The 8258-nt window shown below is 60.2% G+C and overlaps 1 non-coding gene across 1 annotated transcript; it reads right to left on the reverse strand.

Moving 5' to 3' along the window:
• Positions 1-6052: 6052 nt before the first annotated feature.
• Positions 6053-6171, reverse strand: LOC148057989 (5S ribosomal RNA). The gene has a single exon (XR_015710258.1). It is a non-coding gene; the product is annotated as a 5S ribosomal RNA (ribosomal RNA).
• Between the last annotated feature and the right edge of the window lie 2087 nt (positions 6172-8258).

Here is an 8258-nt window from a genome sequence, read left to right on the forward strand (position 1 = left end):
CTTGTCCGATTTTGAGGCACCAGGCTCGGCCACCCTCCGAGCCTTTTCACTCCCTCTCCTGTTATGGTGCCTCCCTATTAACCTCTAGGTGGTTGCGCTCGTGACATCAAAAAGACCACTTTTTTCAGAGCAGTCACACTCGGGAAAAATTTCTTTCGTCTGGCAAAAGAACCAGAGTTTTCAGCGGTCATCCACTCCAACCTTGTCCGATTTTGAGGCACCAGGCTCGGCCACCGTCCGAGCCTTTTCACTCCCTCTCCTGTTATGGTGCCTCCCTATTAACCTCTAGGTGGTTGCGCTCGTGACATCAAAAAGACCACTTTTTTCAGAGCAGTCACACTCGGGAAAAATTTCTTTCGTCTGGCAAAAGAACCAGAGTTTTCAGCGGTCATCCACTCCAACCTTGTCCGATTTTGAGGCACCAGGCTCGGCCACCCTCCGAGCCTTTTCACTCCCTCTCCTGTTATGGTGCCTCCCTATTAACCTCTAGGTGGTTGCGCTCGTGACATCAAAAAGACCACTTTTTTCAGAGCAGTCACACTCGGGAAAAATTTCTTTCGTCTGGCAAAAGAACCAGAGTTATCAGCGGTCATCCACTCCAACCTTGTCCGACGTTGAGGCACCGATGTCGGCCAAGTTCTGAGCGTTCCACCGCCGAATGCCACTGGTCCTCAACACAGCGGACTTCCAATCCAACCTTGTCCGACTTTGAGGCACCGAAGTCGGCCTCAGCCCGAGCCTTCCCCCGCCGACCTCACTGGAGCCCGCCATCCAGGGACCGGCGGAGGTCGCCCGCATGACCGCGGCAAAGTGTCTCAAAGTCGGGCACGACCGCTCGAGTCACCCGCCAACCCGGTCCGGGGCACCTCCAGGGACCGGCGGAGGTCGCCCGCATGACCGCGGCAAAGTGTCTCAAAGTCGGGCATGACCGCTCGAGTCACCCGCCAACCCGGTCCGGGGCACCTCCAGGGACCGGCGGAGGACGCCCGCATGACCGCGACAAAGTGTCTCAAAGTCGGGCACGACCGCTCGAGTCACCCGCCAACCCGGTCCGGGGCACCTCCAGGGACCGGCGGAGGACGCCCGCATGACCGCGACAAAGTGTCTCAAAGTCGGGCATGACCGCTCGAGTCACCCGCCAACCCTTTCCGGGGCACCTCCAGGGACCGGCGGAGGACGCCCGCATGACCGCGACAAAGTGTCTCAAAGTCGGGCATGACCGCTCGAGTCACCCGCCAACCCGGTCCGGGGCACCTCCAGGGACCGGCGGAGGACGCCCGCATGACCGCGACAAAGTGTCTCAAAGTCGGGCACGACCGCTCGAGTCACCCGCCAACCCGGTCCGGGGCACCTCCAGGGACCGGCGGAGGACGCCCGCATGACCGCGACAAAGTGTCTCAAAGTCGGGCACGACCGTTCGAGTCACCCGCCAACCCGGTCCGGGGAACCTCCGGGGACCGGCGGAGGTCGCTCGCATGACCGCGACAAAGTGTCTCAAAGTCGGGCACGACCGCTCGAGTCACCCGCCAACCCGGTCCGGGGCACCTCCAGGGACCGGCGGAGGACGCCCGCATGACCGCGACAAAGTGTCTCAAAGTCGGGCATGACCGTTCGAGTCACCCGCCAACCCGGTCCGGGGCACCTCCAGGGACCGGCGGAGGAGGCCCGCATGACCGCGACAAAGTGTCTCAAAGTCGGGCATGACCGCTCGAGTCACCCGCCAACCCGGTCCGGGGCACCTCCGGGGACCGGCGGAGGACGCCCGCATGACCGCGACAAAGTGTCTCAAAGTCGGGCACGACCGCTCGAGTCACCCGCCAACCCGGTCCGGGGCACCTCCGGGGACCGGCGGAGGACGCCCGCATGACCGCGACAAAGTGTCTCAAAGTCGGGCACGACCGCTCGAGTCACCCGCCAACCCGGTCCGGGGCACCTCCGGGGACCGGCGGAGGACGCCCGCATGACCGCGACAAAGTGTCTCAAAGTCGGGCATGACCGCTCGAGTCACCCGCCAACCCGGTCCGGGGCACCTCCGGGGACCGGCGGAGGACGCCCGCATGACCGCGACAAAGTGTCTCAAAGTCGGGCACGACCGCTCGAGTCACCCGCCAACCCGGTCCGGGGCACCTCCGGGGAGCAGTGGAGGTCGCTCGCATGACCGCGACAAAGTGTCTCAAAGTCGGGCATGACCGCTCGAGTCGCCCGCCATCCCGGTCCGGAGCTCAACACTTTGTCGTTTTTTCCACTCCCTCCCCATTAACCTCTAGGTGGTTGCGCTCGTGACATCAAAAAGACCACTTTTTGCAGAGCAGTCACACTCGGAAAAAATTCGTTTCGTCTGGCAAAAGAACCAGAGTTCTCAGCGGGCTTCCAGTCCAACCTTGTCCGATTTTGAGGCACCAGGCTCGGCCACAGTCCGAGCCCATTCACTCCCTCCCCTGTTGTACTCGCTCCCTATTAACCTCTAGGTGGTTGCGCTCGTGACATCAAAAAGACCACTTTTTGAGGAGCAGTCACACTTGGGAAAAATCCGTTTGCGCTCACACCATCCCTCCCCATTAACCTCTAGGTGGTTGCGCTCGTGACATCAAAAAGACCACTTTTTGAGGAGCAGTCACACTTAGGAAAAATCCGTTTGCGCTCACACCATCCCTCCCCATTAACCTCTAGGTGGTTGCGCTCGTGACATCAAAAAGACCACTTTTTGAGGAGCAGTCAGACACCGAGGTTTTCTGGATTTATGTCCGTTTTCCTGGTTCTCTGACTCGGGCACCTTGTGACCGACATCCCCCCCTTCCCTGGTTCTATTTTGCCGATACTTTGGTGAGTTTTCTACCCGCAAACCAAGCCCCCCAAGCCCGCCGCCTGGTGGGGGAACATGCCCCCTGGTCCTGGTTCTATTTTAGGACACTTTGGTGAGTTTTCTACCCGCAAACCAAGCCCCCCAAGCCCGCCGCCTGGTGGGGGAACATGCCCCCTGGTCCCGGTTCTATTTTAGGACACTTTGGTGAGTTTTCTACCCGCAAACCAAGCCCCCCAAGCCCGCCGCCTGGTGGGGGAAGATGCCCCCTGGTCCCGGTTCTATTTTAGGACACTTTGGTGAGTTTTCTACCCGCAAACCAAGCCCCCCAAGCCCGCCGCCTGGTGGGGGAACATGCCCCCTGGTCCCGGTTCTATTTTAGGACACTTTGGTGAGTTTTCTACCCGCAAACCAAGCCCCCCAAGCCCGCCGCCTGGTGGGGGAACATGCCGCCTAGCCCGGTTCTATTTTAGGTCACTTTGGTGAGTTTTCTACCCGCAAACCAAGCCCCCCAAGCCCGCCGCCTGGTGGGGGAAGAGGCCCCCTGGTCCCGGTTCTATTTTAGGACACTTTGGTGAGTTTTCTACCCGCAAACCAAGCCCCCCAAGCCCGCCGCCTGGTGGGGGAACATGCCCCCTGGTCCTGGTTCTATTTTAGGACACTTTGGTGAGTTTTCTACCCGCAAACCAAGCCCCCCAAGCCCGCCGCCTGGTGGGGGAACATGCCCCCTGGTCCCGGTTCTATTTTAGGACACTTTGGTGAGTTTTCTACCCGGAAACCAAGCCCCCCAAGCCCGCCACCTGGTGGGGGAAGAGGCCCCCTGGTCCCGGTTCTATTTTAGGACACTTTGGTGAGTTTTCTACCCACACTGCAGGTCCCCAAATGCCGCCATCTGGTGGGGGAACATGCCGCCTGCACCGGTTCTATTTTAAGTCACTTTGGTGAGTTTTCTGCCCACACTACGGGTCCCCAAATGCCGCCATCTGGTGGGGGAACATGCCGCCTGCACCGGTTCTATTTTAAGTCACTTTGGTGAGTTTTCTGCCCACACTACGGGTCCCCAAATGCCGCCATCTGGTGGGGGAACATGCCGCCTGCACCGGTTCTATTTTAAGTCACTTTGGTGAGTTTTCTGCCCACACTACGGGTCCCCAAATGCCGCCATCTGGTGGGGGAACATGCCGCCTGCACCGGTTCTATTTTAAGTCACTTTGGTGAGTTTTCTGCCCACACTACGGCTCCCCAAATGCCGCCATCTGGTGGGGGAACATGCCGCCTGCACCGGTTCTATTTTAAGTCACTTTGGTGAGTTTTCTACCCACACTACGGGTCCCCAAATGCCGCCATCTGGTGGGGGAACATGCCGCCTGCACCGGTTCTATTTTAAGTCACTTTGGTGAGTTTTCTACCCACACTACGGGTCCCCAAATGCCGCCATCTGGTGGGGGAACATGCCGCCTGCACCGGTTCTATTTTAAGTCACTTTGGTGAGTTTTCTGCCCACACTACGGGTCCCCAAATGCCGCCATCTGGTGGGGGAACTGCCGCCTAGTCCCGGTTCTATTTTAGGTCACTTTTCTCACTTTCTGACCCACAAATAATGCCCCAAATGCCGCCGCCTGGTGGGGGGAACTGCCGCCTAGTCCCGGTTCTATTTTAGGTCACTTTTCTCACTTTCTTACCCACAAATAATGCCCCAAATGCCGCCGCCTGGTGGGGGGAACTGCCGCCTAGTCCCGGTTCTATTTTAGGTCACTTTTCTCACTTTCTGACCCACAAATAATGCCCCAAATGCCGCCGCCTGGTGGGGGGAACTGCCGCCTAGTCCCGGTTCTATTTTAGGTCACTTTTCTCACTTTCTGACCCACAAATAATGCCCCAAATGCCGCCGCCTGGTGGGGGGAACTGCCGCCTAGTCCCGGTTCTATTTTAGGTCACTTTTCTCACTTTCTGACCCACAAATAATGCCCCAAATGCCGCCGCCTGGTGGGGGGAACTGCCGCCTAGTCCCGGTTCTATTTTAGGTCACTTTTCTCACTTTCTTACCCACAAATAATGCCCCAAATGCCGCCGCCTGGTGGGGGGAACTGCCGCCTAGTCCCGGTTCTATTTTAGGTCACTTTTCTCACTTTCTTACCCACAAATAATGCCCCAAATGCCGCCGCCTGGTGGGGGGAACTGCCGCCTAGTCCCGGTTCTATTTTAGGTCACTTTTCTCACTTTCTGACCCACAAATAATGCCCCAAATGCCGCCGCCTGGTGGGGGGAACTGCCGCCTAGTCCCGGTTCTATTTTAGGTCACTTTTCTCACTTTCTGACCCACAAATAATGCCCCAAATGCCGCCGCCTGGTGGGGGGAACTGCCGCCTAGTCCCGGTTCTATTTTAGGTCACTTTTCTCACTTTCTGACCCACAAATAATGCCCCAAATGCCGCCGCCTGGTGGGGGGAACTGCCGCCTAGTCCCGGTTCTATTTTAGGTCACTTTTCTCACTTTCTGACCCACAAATAATGCCCCAAATGCCGCCGCCTGGTGGGGGGAACTGCCGCCTAGTCCCGGTTCTATTTTAGGTCACTTTTCTCACTTTCTGACCCACAAATAATGCCCCAAATGCCGCCGCCTGGTGGGGGGAACTGCCGCCTAGTCCCGGTTCTATTTTAGGTCACTTTTCTCACTTTCTTACCCACAAATAATGCCCCAAATGCCGCCGCCTGGTGGGGGGAACTGCCGCCTAGTCCCGGTTCTATTTTAGGTCACTTTTCTCACTTTCTTACCCACAAATAATGCCCCAAATGCCGCCGCCTGGTGGGGGGAACTGCCGCCTAGTCCCGGTTCTATTTTAGGTCACTTTTCTCACTTTCTGACCCACAAATAATGCCCCAAATGCCGCCGCCTGGTGGGGGGAACTGCCGCCTAGTCCCGGTTCTATTTTAGGTCACTTTTCTCACTTTCTGACCCACAAATAATGCCCCAAATGCCGCCGCCTGGTGGGGGGAACTGCCGCCTAGTCCCGGTTCTATTTTAGGTCACTTTTCTCACTTTCTTACCCACAAATAATGCCCCAAATGCCGCCGCCTGGTGGGGGGAACTGCCGCCTAGTCCCGGTTCTATTTTAGGTCACTTTTCTCACTTTCTGACCCACAAATAATGCCCCAAATGCCGCCGCCTGGTGGGGGGAACTGCCTGCTAGTCCCGGTTCTATTTTAGGTCACTTTTCTCACTTTTCTACCCACAAATAATGGCAAAAAAAAATGCTTACAGCACCCAGTATTCCCAGGCGGTCTCCCATCCAAGTACTAACTGGGCCCGACCCTGCTTGGCTTCCGAGATCAGACGAGATCGGGCTCATTCAGGGTGGTGTGGCCGTAAGCGAGGGAAGCGCTTGTGAAATGCCCCAAAGTGTTGAAAATGTTCCCCAGGCCCCTGGTTCCCCATCCCCGCAGGAGGAGGCTCCCCAGGCCCCCTGGTTCCCCATCCCCGCAGGAGGAGGCTCCCCAGGCCCCCTGGTGCAGGAGGAGGCTCCCCAGGCCCCTGGTTCCCCATCCCCGCAGGAGGAGGCTCCCCAGGCCCCCTGGTTCCCCATCCCCGCAGGAGGAGGCTCCCCAGGCCCCATGGTTCCCCATCACCGCAGGAGGAGGCTCCCCAGGCCCCTGGTTCCCCATCCCCGCAGGAGGAGGCTCCCCAGGCCCCCTGGTTCCCCATCCCCGCAGGAGGAGGCTCCCCAGGCCCCATGGTTCCCCATCACCGCAGGAGGAGGCTCCCCAGGCCCCCTGGTTCCCCATCCCCGCAGGAGGAGGCTCCCCAGGCCCCCTGGTGCAGGAGGAGGCTCCCCAGGCCCCCTGGTTCCCCATCCCCGCAGGAGGAGGCTCCCCAGGCCCCCTGGTTCTCCATGCCCGCAGGAGGAGGCTCCCCAGGCCCCTGGTTCTCCATCCCCGCAGGAGGAGGCTCCCCAGGCCCCCTGGTTCTCCATCCCCGCAGGAGGAGGCTCCCCAGGCCCCCTGGTTCTCCATCCCCGCAGGAGGAGGCTCCCCAGGCCCCTGGTTCTCCATCCCCGCAGTAGGAGGCTCCCCAGGCCCCCTGGTTCTCCATCCCCGCAGGAGGAGGCTCCCCAGGCCCCCTGGTTCTCCATCCCCGCAGGAGGAGGCTCCCCAGGCCCCCTGGTTCTCCATCCCCGCAGGAGGAGGCTCCCCAGGCCCCTGGTTCTCCATGCCCGCAGGAGGAGGCTCCCCAGGCCCCCATGTTCTCCATGCCCGCAGGAGGAGGCTCCCCAGGCCCCTTGGTTCTCCATCCCCGCAGGAGGAGGCTCCCCAGGCCCCTGGTTCCCCATCCCCGCAGGAGGAGGCTCCCCAGGCCCCCTGGTTCTCCATGCCCGCAGGAGGAGGCTCCCCAGGCCCCCTGGTTCTCCATGCCCGCAGGAGGAGGCTCCCCAGGCCCCCTGGTTCTCCATGCCCGCAGGAGGAGGCTCCCCAGGCCCCCTGGTTCTCCATCCCCGCAGGAGGAGGCTCCCCAGGCCCCTGGTTCTCCATGCCCGCAGGAGGAGGCTCCCCAGGCCCCCTGGTTCTCCATGACCGCAGGAGGAGGCTCCCCAGGCCCCCTGGTTCTCCATCCCCGCAGGAGGAGGCTCCCCAGGCCCCCTGGTTCCCCATCCCCGCAGGAGGAGGCTCCCCAGGCCCCCTGGTTCTCCATGCCCGCAGGAGGAGGCTCCCCAGGCCCCCTGGTTCCCCATCCCCGCAGGAGGAGGCTCCCCAGGCCCCTGGTTCTCCATCACCGCAGGAGGAGGCTCCCCAGGCCCCCTGGTTCTCCATGCCCGCGGGAGGAGGCTCCCCAGGCCCCCTGGTTGGGAGAGGGGGAAAAAGACCAAAGTGTTTAAAAATGCCCCAAAGTGTTGAAAATGTTCCCCAGGCCCCTGGTTCCCCATCCCCGCAGGAGGAGGCTCCCCAGGCCCCCTGGTTGGGAGAGGGGGAAAAAGAGCAAAGTGTTTAAAAATGCCCCAAAGTGTTGAAAATGTTCCCCAGGCCCCTGGTTCCCCATCCCCGCAGGAGGAGGCTCCCCAGGCCCCCTGGTTGGGAGAGGGGGAAAAAGAGCAAAGTGTTTAAAAATGCCCCAAAGTGTTGAAAATGTTCCCCAGGCCCCTGGTTCCCCATCCCCGCAGGAGGAGGCTCCCCAGGCCCCCTGGTTGGGAGAGGGGGGAAAAAGACCAAAGTGTTTAAAAATGCCCCAAAGTGTTGAAAATGTTCCCCAGGCCCCTGGTTCCCCATCCCCGCAGGAGGAGGCTCCCCAGGCCCCCTGGTTGGGAGAGGGGGAAAAAGAGCAAAGTGTTTAAAAATGCCCCAAAGTGTTGAAAATGTTCCCCAGGCCCCTGGTTCCCCATCCCCGCAGGAGGAGGCTCCCCAGGCCCCCTGGTTGGGAGAGGGGGGAAAAGAGCAAAGTGTTTAAAAATGCCCCAAAGTGTTGAAAA

This window comes from Callionymus lyra, unplaced genomic scaffold (genome assembly GCF_982586985.1).
Source record: "Callionymus lyra unplaced genomic scaffold, fCalLyr1.hap1.1 HAP1_SCAFFOLD_225, whole genome shotgun sequence".
NCBI lineage: Eukaryota > Metazoa > Chordata > Actinopteri > Syngnathiformes > Callionymidae > Callionymus > Callionymus lyra.